General features: G+C 45.7%; 2 non-coding genes and 37 pseudogenes across 2 annotated transcripts; all 39 read right to left on the reverse strand.

Annotated features, from left to right (window-relative positions):
* Window positions 1-640: 640 nt before the first annotated feature.
* Window positions 641-759, reverse strand: LOC148242138 (5S ribosomal RNA; annotated as a pseudogene).
* Window positions 760-1,319: 560 nt separating this feature from the next.
* On the reverse strand, window positions 1,320-1,433 carry LOC148242139 (5S ribosomal RNA; annotated as a pseudogene).
* Window positions 1,434-1,637: 204 nt separating this feature from the next.
* Window positions 1,638-1,756, reverse strand: LOC148242140 (5S ribosomal RNA; annotated as a pseudogene).
* Window positions 1,757-1,962: 206 nt separating this feature from the next.
* On the reverse strand, window positions 1,963-2,081 carry LOC148242141 (5S ribosomal RNA; annotated as a pseudogene).
* Window positions 2,082-2,642: 561 nt separating this feature from the next.
* Window positions 2,643-2,761, reverse strand: LOC148242142 (5S ribosomal RNA; annotated as a pseudogene).
* A 236-nt stretch (window positions 2,762-2,997) lies between these two features.
* LOC148242143 (5S ribosomal RNA) lies at window positions 2,998-3,116 on the reverse strand (annotated as a pseudogene).
* Window positions 3,117-3,677: 561 nt separating this feature from the next.
* Window positions 3,678-3,796, reverse strand: LOC148242144 (5S ribosomal RNA; annotated as a pseudogene).
* Window positions 3,797-4,356: 560 nt separating this feature from the next.
* Window positions 4,357-4,475, reverse strand: LOC148242145 (5S ribosomal RNA; annotated as a pseudogene).
* A 206-nt stretch (window positions 4,476-4,681) lies between these two features.
* LOC148242146 (5S ribosomal RNA) lies at window positions 4,682-4,800 on the reverse strand (annotated as a pseudogene).
* An 882-nt stretch (window positions 4,801-5,682) lies between these two features.
* Window positions 5,683-5,801, reverse strand: LOC148242147 (5S ribosomal RNA; annotated as a pseudogene).
* A 207-nt stretch (window positions 5,802-6,008) lies between these two features.
* LOC148242148 (5S ribosomal RNA) lies at window positions 6,009-6,127 on the reverse strand (annotated as a pseudogene).
* Window positions 6,128-7,013: 886 nt separating this feature from the next.
* On the reverse strand, window positions 7,014-7,132 carry LOC148242149 (5S ribosomal RNA; annotated as a pseudogene).
* A 1,557-nt stretch (window positions 7,133-8,689) lies between these two features.
* LOC148242150 (5S ribosomal RNA) lies at window positions 8,690-8,808 on the reverse strand (annotated as a pseudogene).
* Window positions 8,809-9,338: 530 nt separating this feature from the next.
* On the reverse strand, window positions 9,339-9,457 carry LOC148242151 (5S ribosomal RNA; annotated as a pseudogene).
* Window positions 9,458-10,341: 884 nt separating this feature from the next.
* Window positions 10,342-10,460, reverse strand: LOC148242152 (5S ribosomal RNA; annotated as a pseudogene).
* A 561-nt stretch (window positions 10,461-11,021) lies between these two features.
* LOC148242153 (5S ribosomal RNA) lies at window positions 11,022-11,140 on the reverse strand (annotated as a pseudogene).
* A 528-nt stretch (window positions 11,141-11,668) lies between these two features.
* LOC148242154 (5S ribosomal RNA) lies at window positions 11,669-11,787 on the reverse strand (annotated as a pseudogene).
* Window positions 11,788-12,582: 795 nt separating this feature from the next.
* Window positions 12,583-12,701, reverse strand: LOC148242155 (5S ribosomal RNA; annotated as a pseudogene).
* Window positions 12,702-12,907: 206 nt separating this feature from the next.
* On the reverse strand, window positions 12,908-13,026 carry LOC148242156 (5S ribosomal RNA; annotated as a pseudogene).
* Window positions 13,027-13,587: 561 nt separating this feature from the next.
* Window positions 13,588-13,706, reverse strand: LOC148242157 (5S ribosomal RNA; annotated as a pseudogene).
* Window positions 13,707-14,009: 303 nt separating this feature from the next.
* LOC148242158 (5S ribosomal RNA) lies at window positions 14,010-14,128 on the reverse strand (annotated as a pseudogene).
* Window positions 14,129-14,334: 206 nt separating this feature from the next.
* LOC148242159 (5S ribosomal RNA) lies at window positions 14,335-14,453 on the reverse strand (annotated as a pseudogene).
* Window positions 14,454-15,014: 561 nt separating this feature from the next.
* On the reverse strand, window positions 15,015-15,133 carry LOC148242160 (5S ribosomal RNA; annotated as a pseudogene).
* A 205-nt stretch (window positions 15,134-15,338) lies between these two features.
* On the reverse strand, window positions 15,339-15,457 carry LOC148242161 (5S ribosomal RNA; annotated as a pseudogene).
* Window positions 15,458-16,343: 886 nt separating this feature from the next.
* Window positions 16,344-16,462, reverse strand: LOC148242162 (5S ribosomal RNA; annotated as a pseudogene).
* A 202-nt stretch (window positions 16,463-16,664) lies between these two features.
* LOC148242163 (5S ribosomal RNA) lies at window positions 16,665-16,786 on the reverse strand (annotated as a pseudogene).
* A 643-nt stretch (window positions 16,787-17,429) lies between these two features.
* LOC148242164 (5S ribosomal RNA) lies at window positions 17,430-17,548 on the reverse strand (annotated as a pseudogene).
* A 533-nt stretch (window positions 17,549-18,081) lies between these two features.
* Window positions 18,082-18,200, reverse strand: LOC148242165 (5S ribosomal RNA). The gene has a single exon (XR_015815066.1). It is a non-coding gene; the product is annotated as a 5S ribosomal RNA (ribosomal RNA).
* A 561-nt stretch (window positions 18,201-18,761) lies between these two features.
* On the reverse strand, window positions 18,762-18,880 carry LOC148242166 (5S ribosomal RNA; annotated as a pseudogene).
* A 557-nt stretch (window positions 18,881-19,437) lies between these two features.
* Window positions 19,438-19,556, reverse strand: LOC148242167 (5S ribosomal RNA; annotated as a pseudogene).
* A 560-nt stretch (window positions 19,557-20,116) lies between these two features.
* On the reverse strand, window positions 20,117-20,230 carry LOC148242168 (5S ribosomal RNA; annotated as a pseudogene).
* A 1,462-nt stretch (window positions 20,231-21,692) lies between these two features.
* Window positions 21,693-21,811, reverse strand: LOC148242169 (5S ribosomal RNA; annotated as a pseudogene).
* Window positions 21,812-22,017: 206 nt separating this feature from the next.
* On the reverse strand, window positions 22,018-22,136 carry LOC148242170 (5S ribosomal RNA; annotated as a pseudogene).
* Window positions 22,137-22,693: 557 nt separating this feature from the next.
* Window positions 22,694-22,812, reverse strand: LOC148242171 (5S ribosomal RNA; annotated as a pseudogene).
* A 206-nt stretch (window positions 22,813-23,018) lies between these two features.
* LOC148242172 (5S ribosomal RNA) lies at window positions 23,019-23,137 on the reverse strand (annotated as a pseudogene).
* A 206-nt stretch (window positions 23,138-23,343) lies between these two features.
* LOC148242173 (5S ribosomal RNA) lies at window positions 23,344-23,462 on the reverse strand (annotated as a pseudogene).
* A 206-nt stretch (window positions 23,463-23,668) lies between these two features.
* Window positions 23,669-23,787, reverse strand: LOC148242174 (5S ribosomal RNA; annotated as a pseudogene).
* A 561-nt stretch (window positions 23,788-24,348) lies between these two features.
* Window positions 24,349-24,467, reverse strand: LOC148242175 (5S ribosomal RNA; annotated as a pseudogene).
* A 561-nt stretch (window positions 24,468-25,028) lies between these two features.
* LOC148242176 (5S ribosomal RNA) lies at window positions 25,029-25,147 on the reverse strand. Its single transcript, XR_015815080.1, has one exon. It is a non-coding gene; the product is annotated as a 5S ribosomal RNA (ribosomal RNA).
* Between the last annotated feature and the right edge of the window lie 76 nt (window positions 25,148-25,223).

A 25,223-nucleotide genomic window follows, 5' to 3' on the forward strand; every position in this document is an offset into this window, starting at 1 on the left:
ATATAAGGACTTCGCAGGACGTCACCCATCCTAGTACTACTCTCGCCGAAGCACCCTTAACCGCGGAGTTCTGATAGAATCCATTACATTAGTGCTGGTATGATCGCTCATGTTTCACTCTGCGCTGCAAATACATACACTCTTTCTCCTTCCATCCCCCCTCCCGTCATTTGTTTCCTTGTGCGTGCACTCTGCATCTCTCCTTCTCGTTATAATATCAAGTAAAATGCCTCGGCACCGAGACTCACCTTTGCGAATGAACCAGCGGTTCATAATTCCATTAGTGCGTAACGTCGAATGACCCATCCGAAAATAAATGGGTGCAACACGAGGACTTCCCAAGAGGTCACCCATCCGAGTACTACTCTCGCCAAGCACACTTAACTGTGGATCTCTGATGGGATACGGCATATTAGTGCTAGTATGATCGCACCTGTTTCATTTTGCGCTGCAAATACATACACTTCTTATCCTTTCTTCCCCCTCTCGTCATTTATTTTCCGGTGCGTTCACACTTCACCTCTCATTCTCGTTCTAATATCGAGTAAAATGCTCCTGCTTCTTGACTCACATTTGCGTATAAAGCAGTGGACCATAGTTCCAGTCGCGCATAACGTCGAACGACCTGTCTAAAAAAAAATTGGTGCGACACAAAGACTTCCCAAGAGGTCACCCATCTGAGAACTATTTTCGCCCAAGCACACTTAAATGCGAAGTTCTGATGAGATCCGGTGCATTACTGCTGGTATGATCGCACATGTTTAATTTCGCGCTGCAAATACATACACTCCTTCTCCTTTCTTCCCCCTCCCATCATTTGTTTCCTTGTGCGTGCGCACTGCACCTCCCGTTCTCGTTCTAATATCAAGTAAAATGCCATGGCGCCGTGACTCACATTTGCGTATAAACCTGCGGACCATAATTCAATACGCGCGTAACGTCGAAAGAATCATCTGCAAAAAATGGGTGAAATACGAGGACTTCCCAAGAAAATAGGTGAAATATAAGGACTTCGCAGGAGGTCACCCATCCTAGTACTACTCTCGCCCAAGCACCCTTAACTTGCGGAGTTTTGATAGAATCTGTTGCATTAGTGCTTGTATGATCGCTCATGTTTCATTCTGCGCTGCAAATACATACACTCTTTCTCCTTCCATCCCCCCTCTCGTCATTTGTTTCCTTGTGCGTGCACTCTGCATCTCTCCTTCTCGTTCTAATATCAAGTAAAATGCCCCGGCACCGTGACTCACCTTTGCAAATGAACCAGCGGTTCATAATTCCATTCGGGCGTAACGTCGAACGACCCATCCAAAAAAAAATGGGTGCAACACGAGGACTTCGAAGGAGGTAACCCATCTGAGTACTACTCTCGCCCAAGCACACTTAACCGCGGAGTTCAGATCTGGTGCATTAGTGCTGGTATGATCGCACCTGTTTAATTTCGCGCTGCAAATACATACACTCCTTCTTCTTTCTTCCCCTCCCGTAATTTGTTTCTTGGTGCGTTCGTACTTCACCTCTCCATCTCGTTCTAATATCAATTAAAATGCCCCTGCGTCTTGACTCACATTTGCGTATAAAACAGCGCACCATAGTTCTAGTCGTGCGTAACGTCGAACGACCCTTCTGAAAAAAAAAGGGTGCAACACGAGAACTTCCCAGGAGGTAACCCATCCTTGTACTACTTTCGCCAAAGCATAATTAACTGCGGAGTTCTGATGGGATCCGGTGCATTTGTGCTGGTATGATCGCACTTGTTTCATTTCTTGCTGAAAATACATACACTCCTTCTCCTTCCCTCCCCCCTCCCATCATTTGTTTCCTTGTGCGTTCGCATTGCACCTCTCTTTCTCGTTCTAATATCGATTAAAATGCCGCCGCTTCTTGACTCACATTTGCATATAAACCAGCGGACCATAGTTCCAGCAGCGCGTAACGTCGAATGACCCGTCTGAAAAAAAATTGGTGCGAGACGAGGACTTTCCATGAGGTCACCCATCAAAGTACTACTCTCGCCCAAGCAGACTTAACTGCAGAGTTCTGATGGGATCTGGTGCATTAGTGCTGGTATGATCCCACCAGTTTAATCTCGTGCTGCAAATACATACACTCCTTCTCCTTTCTTCCCCCTCCCGTCATTTGTTTCCTTGTGCGTGCGCACTGCACCTCTCGTTCTCGTTCAAATATCAAGTAAAATGTCACGGCGCCGTGACTCACATTTGCGAATAAACCTGCGGACCATAATTCAAGTCGTGCGTAACGTCGAAAGAATCATTTGTAAAAAAATGGGTGCAACACGAGGACTTCCCAAGAAAATGGGTGAAATATAAGGACTTCGCAGGAGGTAACCCATCCTAGTACTACTCTCGCCCAAACACCCTTAATTTGCGGAGTTCTAATAGATTCCGTTGCATTAGTGCCGGTATGATCGCTCATGTTTCATTCTGTGCTGTAAATACACACTTTCTTTCTCCTTCCATCCCCCCTCCCGTCATTTGTTTCCTTGTACGTGCACTCTGCATCTCTCCTTCTCGTTCTAATATCAAGTAAAATGCCCCGGCCTCGTGACTCACCTTTGCGAATAAAGCAGCGGTTCATAATTCCATTCGCGCGTAATGTCGAACGACCCATCGGAAAAAAAATGGGTGCAACACGAGGACTTCCCAGGAGGTCACCCATCCGAGTACTACTCTCGCCCAAGCGCACTTAACTATGAAGTTCTGATGGGATCCGGTGCATTAGTGCTGGTATGATTGCACCTAATTAATTTTGCGCTGCAAATACATTCACTCATTCTCCTTTATTCCCCCTCCCGTCATTTGTTTCCTTGTGCGTGCGCAATGCACCTCCCGTTCTCGATCAAATATCAAGTAAAATTCCACGGTGCAGTGACTCACATTTGCGTATAAACCAGCGGACCATAGTTCTAGTCGCGCGTAACGTCGAACGACCCATCTAAAAAAAAAATGGGTGCAACACGAGGACTTCCCAAGAAAATGGTTGAAATTCAAGGACTTCGCAGGAGGTAACCCATCCTAGTACTACTCTCGCTCAAGCACCCATACTTGCGGAGTTCTGATGGGATCCGGTGTATTAGTGCTGGTATGATCGCAACTGTTTAATTTCGCGCTGCAAATACACACACTCATTTTCCTTTCTTCCCCCTCCCGTTATTTTTTTCCTTGTGCGTGCGCACTACAGCTTTCGATCTTGTTGTAATATCAAGTAAAATGCCACGGTGCCGTGACTCACATTTGCGAATAAACCTGCGGACAATAATTCAAGTCGTACGTAACGTCGAAAGAATCATCTGCAAAAGATGGGTGCAACACGAGGACTTCCCAAGAAAATGGTTGAAATACAAGGACTTCGAAGGAGGTAACCCATCCTAGTACTACTCTCTCCCAAGCACCCATACCTGCGGAGTTCTGATAGAATTCGTTGCATTAGTGCTGGTATGATCGCTCATGTTTTATTCTGCGCTGCAAATACATACACGCTTTCTCCCTCCATCCCCCCTCCCGTCATTTGTTTCCTTGTGCGTGCACTCTGCATCTCTCCTTTTCGTTCTAATATTAAATAAAATTACCCGGCACCATGACTCACCTTTGCGAATGAACCAGCGGTTCATAATTCCATTCGCGTGTAACGTCAATCGAGCCATCCGAAAAAAAAAACGGGTGCAACACGAGGACTTCCCAGTAGGTCACCCATCCGAGTACTACAATCGCCCAAGCACGCTTAGCTGCGGAGTTCTGATGGGATCCGGTGCATTAGTGCTGGTATGATCGCACCTGTTTAATTTTGCGCTGCAAATACATACACTCCTTCTCTTTTCTTCCCCCTCCCGTCATTTGTTTTCTTGTGCATGCGAACTGCACTTTCCGTTCTCGTTCTAATATCAAGTAAAATGTCACGACGCCGTGACTCACATTTGCGAATAAACATGCGGACCATAATTCAAGTTGCGCGTAACATCGAAAGAATCATCTTCAAAAAAATGGGCGCAACACGAGAACTTCCAAAGAAAATGGGTGAAATATAAGGACTTCGAAGGAGATGACCCATCCTAGTACTACTCTTGCCCAAGAACCCTTAACTTGCAGAGTTCTAATATAATTCGTTGCGTTAGTGCTGGTATGATCGCTCATGTTTCATTCTGCGCTGCAAATACATACACTCTTTCTCCTTCCATCCTCCCTCCCATCATTTGTTTCATTGTGCGTGCACTCTACATCACTCCTTCTCGTTCTAATATCAAGTAATATGCCCCGGCACCGTGACTCACCTTTGCGATCGAACCAGCGTTCATAATTCCATTCGTGCGTAACATCGAACGACCCATCCGAAAAAAAATAGGTGCAACACGAGGACTTCCGAGGAGGTCACCCTTCTAAGTACTACTCTCGCCCAAGCACACTTAACTGCGGAGTTCTGATGGAATCCGGTGCATTAGTGCTGCTATGATCGCACCTGTTTCATTTCGCGCTGCAAATAAATACACTCCTTCTCCTTTCTTCCCCCTCCCGTCATTTGTTTCCTAGTGCGTTCACACTTCATCTCTCCTTCTCGTTTTAATATCAATTAAAATGCTCCTGCGTCTTGACTCCCATTTGCATATAAACCAGCGGACTATAGTTCCAGTCGCGCGTAACGTCGGACGACCTAACTGAAAAAAAAATGGGTGCATCACGAGAACTTCCCAGGAGGTAACCCATCCTTGTGCTAATTTCGCCAAAGCACACTTAACTGCGAAGTTCTGATGGGATCCGGTGCCTTTGTTCTGGTATGACCGCACCTGTTTTATTTCGTGCTGAAAATACATACACTCCTTCTCCTTCCAGCCCCCCTCCTATCATTTGTTTCCTTCTGCGTTCACACTGTACCTCTTCTTCTCGTCTAATATCGATTAAAATACCTCTGCTTCTTGACTCACATTTGTGTATAAACCAGCGGACCATAGTTCCAGTTGTGCGTAACGTCGAATGACCCGTCTGAAAAAAAATAAGTGCGACACGAGGACTTCTCAGGAGGTCACCCATCCGAATACTACTCTCACTCATAGACACTTAACTGCGGAGTTCTGATGGGATCTGATGCACTAGTGCATGTATGATCGTACCTGTTTAATTTCGAGCTGCAAATACATACACTCCTTCTCCTTTCTTCCCCCTGCCATCATATGTTTCCATGTGCGTGCGCATTTTACCTCCCGTTCTCGTTCAAATATCAAGTAAAATTCCACGGCGCCGTGACTCACATTTGCGAATAAACCTGCGGACCATAATTCAAATCGCGCGTAACGTCAAAAGAATCATCTGCAAAAAAATGGGTGCAACACGAGAACTTCCCAAGAAAATAGGTGAAATATAAGGACTTCGCAGGTCACCCATCCTAGTACTACTCTCGCCCAAGCACCCTTAATTTGTGGAGTTCTGATAGAATCCGTTGCATTAGTGCTTGTATGATCGTTCATGTTTCATTCTACGCTGCATATACATACACTCTTTCTCCTTTCATCCCCCCTCTCGTCATTTGTTTCCTTGTGTGTGCACTTTGCATCACTCCTTCTCGTTCTAATATCAAGTAAAATGCTCCGGCACTGTGACTCACCTTTACGAATGAACCAGCAGTTCATAATTCCATTCGCGCGTATCGTCGAACGACCCATCCGAAAATAAATGGGTGCAACACGAGAACTTCCAAGGAGGTCACCCATCCGAGTACTACTCTCATCCAAACACAATTAACTGCGGAGTTATGACGGGATCCGGTGCATTAGTGCTGGTTTGATCGCACCTGTTTCATTTCGCGCTGCAAATGCATACACTCCTTCTCCTTTCTTCTGCCTCCCGTCATTTTTTACCTGGCGCGTTCACACTTCACCTCTCCTTCTCGTTCTAATATCAATTAAAATGCCCCTGTGTCTTGACTCACATTTGCGTATAAACCAGCGGACCATAGTTCTAGTCGCGCGTAACCTCGAACGACCCATCTGAAAAAAAAAATTAGCGCAACACGAGAACTTCCCAGGAGGTAACCCATCCTTGTACTACTTTCGCCAAAGCACACTTAACTGCGGAGTAATGATGGGATCCGGTGCATTTGTACTGGTATGATCGCACCTGTTTCATTTCGCGCAGAAAATACATACACTCCTTTTCCTTCCCTCCCCCCTCCCATCATTTGTTTCCTTGTGCGTTCACACTACACCTCTCCTTCTCATTCTAATATCGATTAAAATGCCCCTGCTTCTTTACTCACATTTTCGTATAAACCAGCAGATCATAGCTTCAGTCGCGCGTAACATCGAACGACCCGTCTGAAAAAAAATTAGTGGGACATGAGGACTTCCCAGGAGGTCACCCATCTGAGAACTACTCTCGCACAAGCACATTTAACTGCGGAGATCTGATGGGATCCGGTGCATTAGTGCTAGTATGATGGCACCTGTTTAATTTCGCGCTGCAAATATATACACTTCTTCTCCTTTCTTCCCCCTTCCGTCATTTGTTTCCTTGTGCATGCACACTGCACCTACCGTTCTCGTTCTAATATTAAATAAAATGCCACGGTGCCGTGACTCACATTTGCGAATAAACCTGCGGACCATAATTCAATTCGCGAGTAACATTAAAAGAATCATCTGCAAAAAAATGGGTGCAACACGAGGATTTCTCAAGAAAATGGGTGAATTATAAGGACTTCGCAGGAGGTCACCCATCCTAGTACTACTCTCGCCCAAACACCCTTAATTTGTGGAGTTCTGATAGAATCCGTTGCATTAGTGCTGGTATGATCGCTCACGTTTAATTCTGCGCTGCAAATATAATCACTCTTTTCCCTTCCATCCCCCCTCCCGTCATTTGTTTCCTTGTGCGTGCACTCCGCATCTCTCCTTCTCGTTCTAAAATCAAGTATAACGCCCCAGCACCGTGACTCACCTTTGCAAATGAACCAGCGATTCATAATTCTATTCGCGCGTAAGACCGAACGACCCATCCGAGAAAAAATGTGTGCAACACGAGGACTTCCCAGGAGGTCACCAATCCGAGTACTACTCTTGCCCAAGCACACTTAACTGTAGAGTTCTGATGGGATCCGGTGCATTAGTACTGGTATAATCGCACCTAATTAGTCTTGTGTTGCAAATACATTCACTCCTTCTCCTTTCTTCCCCCTCCCGTCATTTGTTTCCTTGTGCGTGCGCACTGCACCTCCCGTTCTCGTTCAAATATCAAGTAAAATGCCACGGTGCTGTGACTTACATTTGTAAATTAACCTGCGGACCATAATTCAAGTCGCGCGTAACGTCGAAAGAATCATCTGCAAAAAAATGGGTGAAACACGAGGACTTCCCAAGAAAATGGGTGAAATGTAAGGACTTCGCAGGAGGTCACCCATCCTAGTACTACTCTTGCCCAAACACCCTTAACTTGCGGAGTTCTGATAGAATCTGTTGCATTAGTTCTGGTATAATCGCTCAAGCTTCATTCTGCGCTACAAATACATACACTCTTTCTCATTCCATCCCCCCTCCCGTCATTTGTTTCCTTGTGCGTGCAGTCTGCATCTCTCCTTCTCGTTCTAATATCAAGTAAAATACCCCGGCACCGTGACTCACCTTTTCGAATGAACCAGCAGTTCATGATTTCGCACGTAACGTCGAACGACCCATCAGAAAAAAAATGGGTGCAACACAAGAACTTCCCAGAAGGTCATCCATCCGAGTTCTACTCTCGCCTAAGCACACTTAACTGCGGAGTTCAGATCTGGTGCATTAGTGCTAGTATGATGGCTCCTGTTTCATTTCGCGCTGCAAATACATACACTTCTTCTCCTTTCTTCCCCCTCCCGTCATTTCTTTTCTTGTGCGTGCGCACTGCACCTCCCGTTCTCGTTCAAATGTAAAGTAAAATGCCACGGCGCCATGACTCACATTTGCGTATAAACCAGCAGACCATAGTTCTTGTCGCGCGTAACATCGAACGACCCATCTGAAAAAAAAATGGATGCAACACGAGAACTTCCCAAGAAAATGGGTGAATTATACGGACTTCGCAGGAGGTCACCCATCCTAGTACTACTCTCGCCCAAGCACCATTAACTTGCGGAGTTCTGATAGAATCTGTTGCATTAGTGCTGGTATGATCGCTCATGTTTCATTCTGCGCTGCAAATACATACACTCTTTCTCCTTCCATCCCCCCTCCCATCATTTGTTTCCTTATGCGTGCACTCTGCATCTCTCATTCTCGTTCTAATATCAAGTAAAATACCCCGGCACCGTGACTAACCTTTGCGAATGAACCAGTGGTTCATAATTCCATTAGCGCGTAACGTCGAACGACCCATCCGAAAAAAAATGGGTGCAACACGAGAACTTCCTAGGAGGTCACCATCCGAGTACTACTTTCACTCAAGCACACTTATCTGCAGAGTTCTGATGGGATCCGTTGCATTAGTGCTGGTGTGATTGCACCTGTTTCATTTCCCGCTGTAAATACATACACTCCTTCTCCTTTCTTCTCCCTCCAGTCAATTGTTTCCTGGTGCGTTCACACTTCACCTCTCCTTCTCGTTTCTAATATCAATTTAAATGCCCCTGCGTCTTGACTCACATTTGCGTATAAACCAGCGGACCGTAGTTCCAGTCGCGCGTAACATCGAACGAACGTTCTGAAAAAAAATGGGTGCAACACGATAACTTCCTAGGAGGTAACCCATTCTTGTACTACTTTCGCTAAAGTACACTTAACTGCAGAGTTCTGATGGGATCCAGTGCATTTGTGCTGGTATGATCGCACCTATTTCATTCCGTGCTGAAAATGCATACACTCCTTCTCCTTCCCTCCCCCCTCCCATCATTTTTTTCTATGTGCGTTCCCACTGCACCTCTCTTTCTCATTCTAATATCGATTAAAATGCTCCTGCTTCTTGACTCACATTTGCGTATAAACCAGCGGACCATAGTTCCAGTCGCGCGTAACGTTGAACGACCCATCTGAAAAAGAAATTGGTGCAACACGAGAACTTTCCAAGAGGTAACCCATCCTTGTACTACTTTCGCCAAAGCACACTTAACTGCGGAGTACTGATGGGATCTGGTGCATTTTGCTGGTATGATCGCACCTGTTTCATTTTGTGCTGAAAATATATACACTCATTCTCCTTCCCTCCCCCCTTCCATCATTTGTTTCCTTGTGCGTTCACACTACACCTCTCCTTCTCGTTCTAATATCGATTAAAATGCCCCTGCCTCTTGACTCACATTTGCGTATAAACCAGCTGACCATAGTTCCAGTCGCGCATAACGTCAAACGACACGTCTGAAAAAAATTAGTACGACACAAGGACTTCAAAGGAGGTCACCCATCCAAGAACTACTCTCGCCCAAGCACACTTAACTGCGGAGTTCTGATGATATCCGGAGCATTAGTGCTGGTATGATCGCACCTGTTTAATTTCGTGCTGCAAATACATACATTCATTCTCCTTTCTTCCCCCTCCAGTCATTTGTTTCCTTGTGCGTGCGCACTGCACCTCCCGTTCTCGTTCTAATATCAAATAAAATGTCACGGCGCCGTGACTCACATTTGCAAATAAACCTGCAGATTATAATTCTAGTCGCGCGTAACGTCGAAAGAATCATCTGCAAAAAAATGGGTGCAACACGAGGACTCCCCAATAAAATGGGTGAAATATAAGGACTTCGCAGGAGGTCACCCATCCTAGTACAACTCTCGCCCAAGCACCCTTAACTGCGGAGTTGTGATAGAATCCGTTGCATTAGTTCCGGTATGATTGCTCATGCTTCATTCTGCAGTGCAAATACATAGACTCTTTCTCCTTCCATCCCCCCTCTCGTCATTTGTTTTCTTGTGCGTGCACTCTGCATCTCTCCTTCTCGTTCAAATATCAAGTAAAAAGCCCCGGCACCGTGACTCACCTTTACAAATGAACCAGCGGTTCATAATTCCATTCGCGCGTAAGGTCGAACGACCCATCCGAAAAAAAATGGGTGCAACACGAGGACTTCCGAGGAGGTCACCCATCCAGTACTACTCTCGCCCAAGCACACTTAACTGTAAAGTTCTGATGTGATCCGGTGCATTAGTGCTGGTCTAATCTTACCTGTTTCATTTTGCGCTACAAATAAATACACTCCTTCTCCTTTCTTCCCCCTCCCGTCATTTGTTTCCTGGTGCGTTCACACTTCACCTATCCTTCTAGTTCTAATATCAGTAAAAATGCCCCTGCGTCTTGACTCACATTTGCGTATGAACCAGAGGACCATAGTTCCAGTTGCGCATAATATCGAACGACCCATCTGAAAAAAAAAAGGGTGCAACACGAGAACTTCCCACGAGGTAACTCATCCTTATACTACTCTCACCCAAACACGCTTAACTGCGGAGTTCTAATGGGATCCAGTGCATTAGTGCTGGTATGATCACACCTGATTAATTTTGCGCTACAAATACATACACTCCTTCTCCTTTCTTCCCCCTCCTGTCATTTGTTTCCCTGTGCATGCGCACTTCACCTCGCGTTCTCGTTCTAATATAAAGTAAAATGCCACGGCGCCGTGACTCACATTTGCGAATAAACCTGCGGACCATAATTCAAGTCGCGCGTAACATCGAAAGAATCATCTACAAAAAAATGGGTGCAACACGAGGACTTCCCAAGAAAATGGGTGAAATATAAGGACTTCGAAGGAGGTGACCCATCCTAGTACTACTCTCGCCCAAGTACCCTTAACTTGCGGAGTTCTGATAGAAACCGTTGCATTAGTGCTGGTATGATCGCTCATGTTTCATTCTGTGCTGCAAATACATACACTATTTCTCCTTCCATCCCCCCTCCCGTCATTTGTTTCCTTGTGAGTGCACTCTGCATCTCTCCTTCTCGTTCTAATATCAAGTAAAATGCCCCGGCACCGTGACTCACCTTTGCGATCGAACTAGCGGTTCATAATTCCATTCGCGCGTAACGTCGAACGACCCATCCGAAAAAAAATGGGTGCAATACGAGGACTTCCGAGGAGGTCACCCATCCGAGTACTACTCTCTCCCAAACACACTTAACTGCGGAGTTCTGATTGAATCTGGTGCATTAGTGCTGGTATGATCGCACCTGTTTCATTTCGCACTGCAAATAAATACACTCCTTCTCCTTTCTTCCCCCTCCCGTCATTTGTTTCCTAGTGCGTTTACACATCACCTCTCATTCTCGTTCTAATATCAATTAAAATGCCCCTACGTCTTCACTCACATTTGCGTATAAACCAGCGGACCATAGTTCCAGTCGCGTGTAACGTCGAACAACCCATCTGAAAAAAAAAATGGGTGCAACACAAGAACTTCCCAGGAGGTAACCCATCCTTGTACTACTTTCGCCAAAGCACAATTAATTGCGGAGTTATGATGGGATCCAGTGCATTTGTGCTGGTGTGATCCCACCTGTTTCATTTCGTGCTGAAAATACATACACTCCTCCTTTCCTCTCCCCTCCCATCATTTGTTTCCTTGTGCGTTCACACTGCACCTCTCCTTCTGGTTCTAATATCGATTAAAATGCTCCTGCTTCTTGACTCACATTTGCCTATAAATAGCAGATCATAGTTCCAGTCGTGCGTAACGTCGATCGACCCGTCTGAAATAAAATTGGTGCGACACGAGGACTTTCCAGGAGGTCACCCATCCGAAAAATACTCTCGCCCAAGCACACTTAACTATGGAGTTCTGATGGGATCCGGTGTATTAGTGCTGGTATGATAGCAACTGTTTAATTTCGCGCTGCAAATACATACACTCCTTCTCCTTTCTTCGCACTCCCGTCATTTGTTTCCTGGTGCGTTCACACTTCACATCTCCTTCTCGTTCTAATATCAATTAAAATGCCCCTACCTCTTGACTCACATTTGCGTATAAACCAACGAACCATAGTTTCAATCCCGCGTAACGTCGAACGACTTCCCAAGAAAATGGGTGAAATATAAGGACTTCGCATGAGGTAACCCATCCTAGTACTACTCTCGCCCAAGCACCCTTACCTGCGGAGTTCTGATAGAACCTGTTGCATTAGTGCTGGTATGATCGCTCATGTTTCATTCTGCGCTGCAAATACACACACTCTTTCTCCTTCCATGCCCCCTCTCGTCATTTGTTTCCTTGTGCATGCACTCTGCATCTCTCCTTCTCGTTCTAATATCAAGTAAAATGCCCCGGCACCTTGACTCACTATTGCGAATGAACCAGCGGTTCATAATTCCATTCGCGCGTAACGTCAAACGACCCATCCGAAAAAAAATAGGTGCGACACGAGGACTTCCCAGGAGGTCACCCAACCGAGTACTATTCTCGCCCAATCACACTTAATTTCGCGCTGCAAATACATACACTCCTTCTCCTTTCTTTCCCCTCCCGTCATTTGTTTCATGGTGCGTTCAGACTTCACCTCTCATTCTCGTTCTAATATCAATTAAAATGCCCTTGCGTCTTGACTCACATTTATGTATAAACCAGCGGACCATAGTTTCAGTCGCGGGTAACGTCGAACGACCCATCTGAAAAAAAAATGGGTGCAACGCGAGAACTTCCCAGGAGGTAACCCATCCTTGTACTACTTTCTGCAAAGCACACTTAACTGCGGAGTACTAATGGGATCTGGTGCATTTGTGCTGGTATGATCGCACCTATTTCATTTGGTGCTGAAAATACATACACTCCTTATCCTTCCCTCCCCCCTCCCATCATTTGTTTCCTTGTGCGTTCACACTGCACCTCTCATTCTCGTTCTAATATCGATTAAAATGCCCCTGCTTCTTGACTCACATTTGCATATAAACTAGCAGATCATAGTTCCAGTCGCGTGTAACGTCGAACGACCTGTCTGAAAAAAAATTTGTGCGACACGGGGACTTCCCAGGAGGTCACCCATCCGAGTACTACTCTCGCCCAAGCACACTTAATTGCGGAGTTCTGTTGGGATCCGGTGCATTAGTGCTAGTATGATCGTACCTATTTAATTTGGCGCTGCAAATACATAAACTCCTTCTCTTTTCATCCCCCTCCCGTCATTTGTTTCTTTGTGCGTGCGCACTACACCACCCGTTCTGGCTCTAATATCAAGTAAAATGCCACGGCGCCGTGACTCACATTTGCGAATAAACCTACGGACCATAGTTCAAGTGGCGCGTAACATCGAAAGAATCATCTGCAAAAAAATGAGTGCAACACGAGGACTTCCCAAGAAAATGGGTGAAATATAAGGACTTCGCAGGAGCTCACCCATCCAAGTACTACTCTCACCCAAGCAGCCATAACTTGCAAAGTTTTGATAGATTACGTTGCATTAGTGCTGGTATGATCACTCATGTTTCATTCTACGCTGCAAATACATACACTCTTTCTCCTTCCATCCCCCCTCCCATCATTTGTTTCCTTATGCGTGCACTCTGCATCTCTCATTCTCGTTCTAATATCAAGAAAAATACCCCGGCACCGTGACTCACCTTTGCGAATGAACCAACGGTTCATAATTCCATAAGCTCGTAACGTCGAATGACCCATCCGAAAAGATATGGGTGCAAAACGAGGACTTCCCAGGAGGTCACCCATCCGAGTACTACTCTCGCCCAAACATACTTAACTGCGGAGTTCTGATGGGATCCAGTGCATAAGTGCTAGTATGATCGCACCTATTTTATTTCACGCTGCAAATACATACTATCCTTGTACTACTTTCGCCAAAACGCACTTAATTGTGGAGTTCTGATGGGATCCGGTGCATTTGTGCAAGTATGATCGCGCTTGTTTCATTTCGTGCTGAAAATACATACACTCATTCTCCATCATTTGTTTCCTTGTGCGTTCACACTGCACCTCTCATTCTCGTTCTAATATCGATTAAAATGCCCTTGCGTCGTGACTCACATTTGTGTATAAACCAGCGGACCATAGTTCCAGTCGCGGGTAACGTCGAACGACCCATCTGAAAAAAAAATTGGTGCAACGCGAGAACTTCCCAAGAGGTAACCCATCCTTGTACTACTTTCTGCAAAGCACACTTAACTGCGGAGTACTAATGGGATATGGTGCATTTGTGCTGGTATGATCGCACCTGTTTCATTTGGTGCTGAAAATACATACACTCCTTCTCCTTCCCTCCCCCCTCCCATCATTTGTTTCCTTGTGCGTTCACACTGCACCTCTCATTCTCGTTCTAATATCGATTAAAATGCCCCTGCTTCTTGACTTACATTTGCGTATAAACCAGCGGATCATAGTTTCAGTCGCGTGTAATGTCGAACGACCTGTCTGAAAAAAAATTTGTGCGACACGGGGACTTCCCAAGAGGTCACCCATCCGAGTACTACTCTCGCCCAAGCACACTTAATTGCGGAGTTCTGATGGGATCTGGTGCATTAGTGCTAGTATGATCACAACTATTTAATTTGGCGCTGCAAATACATAAACTCCTTCTCCTTTCATCCCCCTCCCGTCATTTGTTTCTTTGTGCGTGCGCACTACACCACCCGTTCTGGCTCTAATATCAAGTAAAATGTCACGGCGCCGTGACTCACATTTGCGAATAAACTTACGGACCATAGTTCAAGTGGCGCGTAACGTCGAAAGAATCATCTGCAAAAAAATGAGTGCAACACGAGGACTTCCCAAGAAAATGGGTGAAATATAAGGACTTCGCAGGAGCTCACCCATCCAAGTACTACTCTCACCCAAGCAGCCATAACTTGCAGAGTCCTGATAGAATCCGTTGCATTAGTGCTGGTATGATCCCTCATGTTTCATTCTGTGCTGCAAATACATACACTCTTTCTCCCTCTATCCCCCCTCCCATCATTTGTTTCCTTGTGCGTGCACTCTGCATCTCTCCTTCTCGTTCTAATATCAAGTAAAATGCCTCGACACCGTGACTCACCTTTACGAATGAACTAGCGGTTCATAATTCAATTCGCGCGTAACATCGAAGGACCCATCCGAAAAAAAATGGGTGCAACACAAGGACTTCCCAGGAGGTCACCCATCCGAGTACTACTCTCGCCCAAGCACACTTAACTAGGGAGCTCTGATGGGATACGGTGCATTAGTGCTGGTATGATCGCATCTGTTTTATTTTGTGCTGCAAATACATATACTCCTTCTCCTTTCTTCCCCCTCCCGTAATTTGTTTCCTGGTGCGTTCACACTTCACCTCTCCTCCTCGTTCTAATATCGATTAAAATGCCCCTGCTTCTTAACTCACATTTGCGTATAAACCAGCGGACCATAGTTCCAGTCGTGCGTAACGTCGAACGACCCGTCTGAAAAAAAATTGGTGCGACACGAGGACTTCCCAGGTGGTCACCCATTCGAGTACTACTCTCGCCCAAGCACACTTAACTGCGGAGTTCTGATGGGATCCGGTGCATTAGTGCTGGTATGATACCACCTATTTAATTTCTCGCTGTAAAAAAATAAACTCCTTCACCTTTTTTCCCCCTCCCGTCATTTGTTTCTTTGTGCGTGCTCACTGCACCTCCCGTTCTCGTTCTAATATCAAGTAAAATGCCACGGCGCCGTGACTCACATTTGCGAATAAACCTACGGATCATAATTCAAGTCGCGCGTAACGTCGAAAGAATCATCTGCAAAAAAATGGGTGCAACACGAGGACTTCCCAATAAAATGGGTGAAATATAAGGATTTCGTAGGAGCTCACCCATCCAAGTACTACTCTCACCCAAGCACCTATAACTTGCGGAGTTCTGATAGAATCCGTTGCATTAGTGCTGGTATGATCGCTCATGTTTAATTCTGTGCTGCAAATACATACACTCTTTCTCCCTCCATCCCCCTTCCCGTCATTTGTTTCCTTGTGCGTGCACTCTGCATCTCTCCTTCTCGTTCTAATATCAAGTAAAATGCCTCAGCACCGTGACTCACTTTTGCGAATGAACCAGCAGTTAATAATTCCATTCGCGCGTAACGTAGAGCGATCCATCCGAAAAAAAACGGGTGCAACACGAGGACTTCCCAGGAAGTCACCCATCCGAGTTCTACTCTTGCCCAAGCACACCTAACTACGGAGTTCTGATGGGATCCGATGCATTAGTGCTGGTACGATCGCTTATGTTTCATTTTGCGGTGCAAATACATGCACTCCTTCTCATTTCTTCCCCCTCCCGTCATTTGTTTCCTGGTGCGTTCATACTTCACCTCTCCTTCTCGTTCTAATATCAATTAAAATGCCCCTGCGTCTTGACTCACATTTGCGTATAAACCAGCGGACCAAAATTCCAGTGGCGCGTAACGTCGAATGACCCATCTGAAAAACAAATGGGTGCAACACAAGAACTTCCCAAGAGGTAACCCATCCTTGTACTACTTTCGCCAAAGCACACTTAACTACGGAGTTCTGATGGGATCCGGTGCATTTGTGCTAGTATGATCGCACCTGTTTCATTTCGTGCTGAAAATACATACACTATTTCTCCTTCCCTCCCCCTCCCATCATTTGTTTCCTTGTGCGTTCACACTGCCCCTCTTCTTCTCGTTCTAATATCGATTAAAAAACTTTTGCTTCTTGACTCACATTTGCGTATAAACCAGTGGACTATAGTTCCAATCGTGCGTAACGTCGAACGACCTGTCTGAAAAAAAATTGGTCCGACACGAAAAATTCCCAAGAGGTCCCCCATCCGAGTACTACTCTCACCCAAGCACACTTAACTACGGAGTTTTGATGGGATCTGGTGCATTAGTGCTGGCATGATCGCAACTGTTTAATTTCACGCTGCAAATACATACACTCCTTCTCCTTTCTTTCCCCTCCCGTATTATGTTTCCTTGTGCGTGCGCACTGCACCTCCCTTTCTCGTTCAAATATCAAGTAAAATGCCACGGCGCCGTGACTCACATTTGCGAAGAAACCTGCGCACTATAATTCAAGTCGCGCGTAACGTCGAAAGAATCATCTACAAAAAAATGGGTGCAACACGAGGACTTCCAAAGAAAATAGGTGAAATATAAGGACTTCGCAGGAGGTCACCCATCCTAGTACTACTCTCGCCCAAGAACCCTTAACTGCGGAGTTCTTATAGAATCCGTTGCATTAGTGCTTGTATGATCGCTCATGTTTCATTCTGCGCTGCAAATACATACACTCTTTCTCGTTCCATCCCCCCTCCTGTCATTTGTTTCCTTGTATGATCGCTCATGTTTCATTCTGCGCTGCAAATACATACACTCTTTCTCGTTCCATCCCCCCTCCTGTCATTTGTTTCCTTGTGTTTGCACTCTGCATCTCTCCTTCTCGTTCTAATATTAAGTAAAATGCCCCAGCACCGTCACTCACCTTTGCGAAAGAACTAGCCATTAATAATTCCTTTCGCGCGTAACGTCTAACGTCCCCTCCAAAAAAATACGGGCGCAACACAAGGACATCCCAGGAGGTCACCCATCCGAGTACTGCTCTTGCCCAACCACACTTAAGTGCGGAGTTCTGATGGGATCCGGTGCATTAGTGCTGGTATGATCGCACCTGTTTAATTTCGCGCTGCAAATGCATACACTCCTTCTCCTTTCTTCCCTCTCCCGTCATTTGTTTCCTGGTGCGTTCACACTTCACCTCTCCTTCTTGTTCTAATATTAATTAAAATGCCCCTGCGTCTTGACTCACATTTGCGTATAAACCAGCGGACCATAGTTCCAGTCGCGCGTAACGTCGAACGACCCATCTGAAAAAAAAAAATGGGTGCAACACGAGAATTTCCCAGGAGGTAACCCATCCTTGTAATACTTTCGACAAAAGACACTTAACTGCGGAGTTCTGATGGGATCCGGTGCATTTGTGCTGGTATAATCAGACCTATTTCATTTCGTGCCGAAAATATATACACTCCTTCTCCTTCCCTCCCGCCTCCAATCATTTGTTTTCTTGTGCGTTCACACTGCACCTCTCCTTCTCGTTCTAATATTGATTAAACTGCCTCTGCTTCTTGACTCACATTTGCGAATAAACCAGTAGACCGAAGTTCTAGTCACGCGTTACGTCGAACGACCCGTCTGAAAAAAAATTGGTGCAATACGAGGACTTCCCAAGAGGTCACCCATACGAGTACTACTCTCGCCCAAGCACACTTAACTGCAGAGTTCTGATGGGATCCGGTGCATTAGTGCTGGTATGATCGCACCTGTTTAATTTCGCGCTGCAAATACATACACTCCTTCTCCTTTCTTCCCCCTCCTGTCATTTGTTTCCTTGTGCGATTGCACTGCACCTCCCGTTCTTGTACAAATATCAAGTAAAATGCCACGGTGCCGTGACTAACATTTGCGAATAAACATGTGGACCATAACTAAAGTCACGCGTAACGTCGAAAGAATCATCTGCAAAAAACTGGGTGCAATACGAGGACTTCCCAAGAAATTGGGTTAAATATAAGGACTTCGCAGGGGGTCACCCATCCTAGTACTACTGTCGCCCAAGCACCCTTAACTTGCGGAGTTCTAATAGAATCCGTTGCATTAGTGCTGGTATGATCGCTCATGTTTCATTCTGCGTTGCAAATACATACACTCTTTCTCCTTCCATCCCTCCTCCCGTCATTTGTTTCCTTCTGCGTGCACTCTGCATCTCTTCTTCTCGTTCTAATATCAAGTAAAATACCCTGTCACCGTGACTCACCTTTGCGAATGAACCAGCGGTTCAAAATTCCATTCGCTCGTAACGTCGAATGACCCATCCGAAAAAAAATGGGTGCAACACGAGGCCTTCCCAGGAGGTCACCCATCCGAGTACTACTCTCTCCCAAACACACTTAATTGCGGAGTTCTGATGGGATCCGGTGCTTTTGTGATGGTATGATCGCACCTGTTTAATTTTGCGCTGTAAATACATACACTCCTCCTTTCTTCCCCCTCCCATCATTTGTTTCCTTGTGCGTGCACACTGCACCTCCCGTTCTCGTTCAAATATCAAGTAAAATGCCATGGCACCGTGACTTACATTTGCGAATAAACCTTCGAACCATAATTCAAGTCGCGTGCAACGTCGAAAGAATCATCTGCAAAAAAATGGGTGCAACACGAAAACTTCTCAAGAAAATGGGTGAAATATAAGGACTTCGCAGGAGGTCACCCATCCTAGTACTACTCTCGTCCAAGCACCAATAACTGCGGAGTTATGATAGAATCCGTTGCATTAGTGCTGGTATAATCGCTCATGTTTCATTCTGCGCTGCAAATACATACACTCTTTCTCCTTCCATCCCCCCTCCCGTCATTTGTTTCCTTCTGCGTGCACTCTGCATCTCTCCTTCTCGTTCTAATATCAAGTAAAATGCCCCGTCACCATGACTCACCTTTGCAAATGAACCAGCGGTTGATAATTCAATTCGCTCGTAACGTTGAACGACCCATCCGAAAAAAAATGGGTGCAACACAAGGCCTTCCCAGGAGGTCACCCATCCGAGTACTACTCTCGCCCAAGCACACTTAATTGCGGAGTTCTGATGGGATCCGGTGCTTTAGTATTGGTATGATCGCACCTGTTTAATTTTGTGCTGTAAATACATACACTCCTTCTCCTTTCTTCCCCCTCCCATCATCTGTTTCCTTGTGCGTGCGCACTGCACCTCCCGTTCTCGTTCAAATATCAAGTAAAATGCCACGGCCCCGTAACTTACATTTGCGAATAAACCTTCAGACCATAATTCAAGTCGCGTGCAACGTCAAAAGAATCATCTGCAAAAAAATGGGTGCAACACGAAAACTTCCCAAGAAAATGGGTGGAATATAAGGACTTCATAGGAGGTCACCCATCCTAGTACTACTCTCGCCCAAGCACCCTTAACTTGTGGAGTTTTGATAGATTTCGTTGCATAAGTTCTGCTATGATCGCTCATGTTTCATTCTGCGCTGCAAATACATACACTCTTTCTCCTTCCATCACCCCTCCCGTCATTTGTTTCCTTGTGCATCCACTCTGCATCACTCCTTCTCGTTCTATTATCAAAGAAAATGCCCCGGCACCGTGACTCACCTTTGCGAATGAACCAGCGGTACATAATTCTATTCGTGCGTAACGTCGAACGACCCATATAAAAAAAATGGGTGCAACACGAGGACTTCCCAGTAGGTCTCCCATCCGAGTACTACCCTCGCCCAAAGACACTACGGAGTTCTGATGGGATCCGGTTCATTAGTGTTGGTATGATCGCACCTGTTTCATTTCGCGCAGCAAATATATACACTCCTTCTCCTTCTCCTTTCTTTCCCTTCCTGTCATTTATTTTCTGGTGCGTTCACACATCACCTCTCCTTCTCGATCTAATATCAATTAAAATGCCCCTGCGTCTTGACTCACATTTGCGTATAAAAAAGCGGACCATAGTTCCAGTCGCGTGTAACGTCGAACGACCCATCTAAAAAAAAATGGGTGCAACACCAGAACTTCCCAAGAGGTAACCCATCCATGTACTACTTTCGCCAAAAAATACTTAACTGCGTAGTTCTGATGGGATCCAGTGCATTTGTGCTGGTATGATCGCACCTATTTTATTTCGCGCTGAAAATACATACACTCATTCTCCTTCCCTCCCCCCTCCCATCATTTATTTCACTGTGCGTTCACACTGCACCACTCCTTCTCGCTCTAATATCAATTAAAATGCCCCTGCTTCTTGACTCACATTTGCCTATAAACCAGCGGACCATAATTCCAGTTGCGCGTAACGTCGAACGACTCGTCTGAAAAAAAAATGGTGGGACACAAAGACTTCCCAGGAGGTCACCCATCCTAGTACTACTCTCGCCCAAGAACCCTTAACTGCAGAGTTCTTATAGAATCTGTTGCATTAGTGCTTGTATGATCGCTCATGTTTCATTCTGCGCTGCAAATACATACACTCTTTCTCGTTCCATCCCCCCTCCTGTCATTTGTTTCCTTGTATTTGCACTTTGCATCTCTCCTTCTCGTTCTAATATTAAGTAAAATGCCCCAGCACTGTCACTCACCTTTGCGAAAGAACTAGCGATTCATAATTCCTTTCGCGCGTAACGTCGAACGTCCCCTCCAAAAAAATACGGGCGCAACACAAGGACATCCCAGGAGGTCACCCATCCGAGTACTGCTCTTGCCCAAGCACAGTTAAGTGCGGAGTTCTGATAGAATCCGTTGCATTAGTGCAGGTATGATCGCTCATGTTTCATTCTGCGCTGCAAATACATACACTCTTTCTCCTTCCATCCCCCCTCCCGTCATTTGCTTCCTTGTGCGTGCACTCTACATCTCTCTTTCTCGTTCTAATATCAAGTAAAATGCCCCGGCTCCATGACTCACCTTTGCGAATGAACCAGCGGTTCATAATTCCATTCGCGCGTAACGTCGAACGACCCATCCGAGTGCTACTCTCGCCCAGGCACACTTAACTGCAGAAATTTGATGGGAACCAGTGCATTAGTGATGGTATGATCGCACGTGTTTCATTTCGCGCTGCAAATACATACACTCCTTCTCCTTTCTTCCCCCTCCCGTCATTTGTTTCCTGGTGCGTTCACACTTCACCTCTTCTTTTCGTTCAAATATCAATTAAAATGCCCCTGTGTCATGACTCACATTTGCGTATAAACAAGCTGACCATAGTTCCAGTCGCGCGTAACGTCGAACGACCTATCTGAAAAAAAAAAGGTGCAACACGAGAACTTCCCAGGAGGTAACCCATCATTGTACTACTTTCGCCAAAGCACACTTAACTGCGGTGTTCTGATGGGATCCGGTGCATTTTTGCTGGTATGATCGCACCTGTTTCATTTCGTGCTGAAAATACATACACTCCTTCTCCTTCCCTCCCACCTCCCATTATTTGTTTCCTTGTGGGTTCACACTGAACCTCTTATTCTCGTTCTAATATCGATTAAAATGCTCCTGCATCTTGGCTCACTTTTGCTTATAAACAAGCGGACCATAGTTCCAGTCGCGCTTAACGTCGAACGACCCGTCTGAAAAAAAATTGGTGCGCCACGAGGACTTCCCAGGAGCTCACCCATACGAGTACTACTCTCGCCCAAGCACACTTAACTGTGGAGTTCTGATGTGATCCGGTGCATTAATGCTTGTATGATCACACCTGTTTATTTTTGCGCTGCAAATAGATACATTCCTTCTGCTTTCTTCCCCCTCTCGTCATTTGTTTACTTGTGCGTACGCACTACACCTCTCGTTCTCGTTCAAATATAAAGTAAAATGCCACGGCGCTATGACTCACATTTGCGAATAAATCTGCGGACCATAATTCAAGTCGCGCGTAATGTCAAAAGAATTATCTGTAAAAAGATGGGTGCAACACGAGAACTTCCCATGAAAATGGGCGAAATATAAGGACTTCGCAGGAGGTCTCCCATCCTAGACTCTCGCCCAAGCACCCTTGACTTACGGAGTTCTAATAGAATCCATTGCATTAGTGCTTGTATGATCGCTCATGTTTCATTCTGCGCTGTAAATACATACACTCTTTCTCCTTCCATCACCCCTCCCGTCATTAGTTTCCTTGTGCGTGCACTCTGCATCTCTCCTTCTCCTTCTAATATCAAGAAAAATGCGACGGCAACGTGACTCACCTTTGCGAATGAACCAGCAATTCATAATTCCATTCGCGCGTAATGTCGAACAACCCATCCGAAAAAAAATGGGTGCAACACGAGGACTTCCCAGGAGGTCACCCATCCGAGTAATATTCTCCCCCAAGCACATTTAACTACAGAGTTCTGATGGGATCCGGTGCATTAGTGCTGGTATGATCGCACTTGATTAATTTTGCGCTGCAAATACATATACACCTTCTCCTTCCCTCCCCCCTCCCGTCATTTGTTTCCTTGTGCATTCACACTGCACCTCTCCTTCTCGTTCTAATATCAAGTAAAATGTCCTGGCACCGTGACTCACCTTTGGGAATGAACTAGCGGTTCATAATTCCATTCGCGCGTAACGTCGAATGACCCATTCGAAAAAAAATGGGTGCATCACGAGGACTTCCCAGGAGGTCACACATCCGAGTACTACTCTCGCCCAAGCACACTTAACTGCGGAGTTCTGTTGGGATCTGGTGCATTAGTGCTGGTACGATCGCACCTGTTTCATTTTGCGCTGCAAATACATACACTCCTTATCCTTTCTTCCCTGTCCCATTATTTGTTTCCTGGTGCGTTCACACTTCACCTCTCCTTCTCGTTTAAATATCAATTAAAATACCCTTGCGGCTTGACTCACATTTGCGTATAAACCAGCGGACCATAGTTCCAGTCGAACGTAACATCGAACGGCCCATCTGAAAAAAAAAAGGGTGCAACACGAGAACTTCCCAGGAGGTAACCCATCCTTGTACTACTTTCGCCAAAGCACACTTAACTGTGGAGTTCTGATAAGATCCGGTGCATTTGTGCTGGTATGATCGCACGTGTTTCATTTCGAGCTGAAAATACATACACTCCTTCTCCTTCCCTCCCCCCTCCCATCATTTGTTTCCTTGTGCGTTCACACTGCACCTCTCCTTCTCGTTCTAATATCGATTAAAATGCCCCTGCTTCTTGACTCACATTTGAGTATAAACCAGCGGACCAAAGTTCCAGTCGCGCGTAACGTCGAACGACCCGTCTGAAAAAAAATTTGTACGACACGAGGACTTCCTAGGAGATCATCCATCCGAGTACTACTCTCGCCCAAGCATAATTAACTACGGAGTTCTGATGGGATCCGGTGCATTAGTGCTAATATGATCACACCTATTTAATTTTGCGCTGCAAATACATACACTCCTTCTCCTATCTTCCCCCTCCCGTCATTTGTTTCCTTGTGCGTGCGCACTGCACCTCCTGTTCTCGTTCAAATATCAAGTAAAATGCCACGGTGCCGTGACTCACATTTGCGAATAAACCTGTGGACCATAATTCAAGTCGCGTGCAACGTCGAAAGAATCATCTTTAAAAATATGGGTGCAACACGAGAACTTCCCAAGAAAATGGGTGAAATATAAGGACTTCACAGGAGGTCAACCATTCTAGTACTACTCTCGCCCAAGCACCCTTAACTTACGGAGTTCTTATAGAATCCGTTGCATTAGTGCTGATATCATCACTCACGTTTCATTCTGCGTTGCAAATACATACACTCTTTCTCCTTCCATCCCCCCTCTCGTCATTTGTTTCCTTGTGCGTGCACTCTGCATCTCTCCTTCTCGTTCTAATATCAAGTAAAATGCCCCGGCATCATGACTCACCATTGCGAATGAACCAACGGTTCATAATTCCATTCGCGTGTAACGTCGAAAGACCGATCTGAAAAAAAATGAGAGCAACACGAGGACTTCCCAGGAGGTCACCCATCCGAGTACTACTCTCGCCCAAGCATGTTTAACTACGGAGTTCTGATGGGATCCGGTGCTTTTGTGATAGTATGATCGCACCTGTTTGATTTTGCGCTGCAAATACATACACTCCTTCTCCTCTATTCACCCTCCCGTCATTTGTTTTCTTGTGCGTGCACACTGCACCTCCCGTTCTCATTCAAATATCAAGTAAAATGCAACGGCGCCGTGACTCATATTTGCGAATAAACTTGCGGACCATAATTCAAGTCGCGCGTAACTTCGAAAGAATCATCTGCAAAAAAATGGGTGCAACACAAGCACTTCCCAAGAAAATGGGTGAAATATAAGGACTTCGCAAGAGGTCACCCATCCTAGTACTACTCTCGCCCAAGCACCCATAACTTCTGGAGTTTTGATAGAATCCGTTGCATTAGTTCTAGTATGATCGCTCATGTTTCATTCTGCGCTGTAAATACAAACACGTTTTCTCCTTCCATCCCCCCTCCCGTCATTTGTTTCCTTGCGGGTGCACTCTGCATCTCTCATTCTCGTTCTAATATAAAGTAAAATGCCCCGGCACCATGACTCACCTTTGCGAATGAACCAGCATTTCATAATTCGATTCGTGCGCAACGTCGAACGACCCATTCGGAAAAAATTGGGTGCAACTCGAGAACTTCCCAGGAGGTCACCCATCCGAGTACTACTCTCGCCCAAGCACACTTAACTGCGGAGTTCTAATGGGATCCGGTGCATTAGTGCTAGTATGATCGCACCTGCTTAATTCCACGCTACAAATACATTCACTCATTCTCCTTTCTTCCCCCTCCCGTCATTTGTTTCCTGGTGCGTTC

Source organism: Carica papaya, chromosome 8 (genome assembly GCF_054855325.1).
Source record: "Carica papaya isolate Zhongbai chromosome 8, ASM5485532v1, whole genome shotgun sequence".
Lineage (NCBI taxonomy): Eukaryota > Viridiplantae > Streptophyta > Magnoliopsida > Brassicales > Caricaceae > Carica > Carica papaya.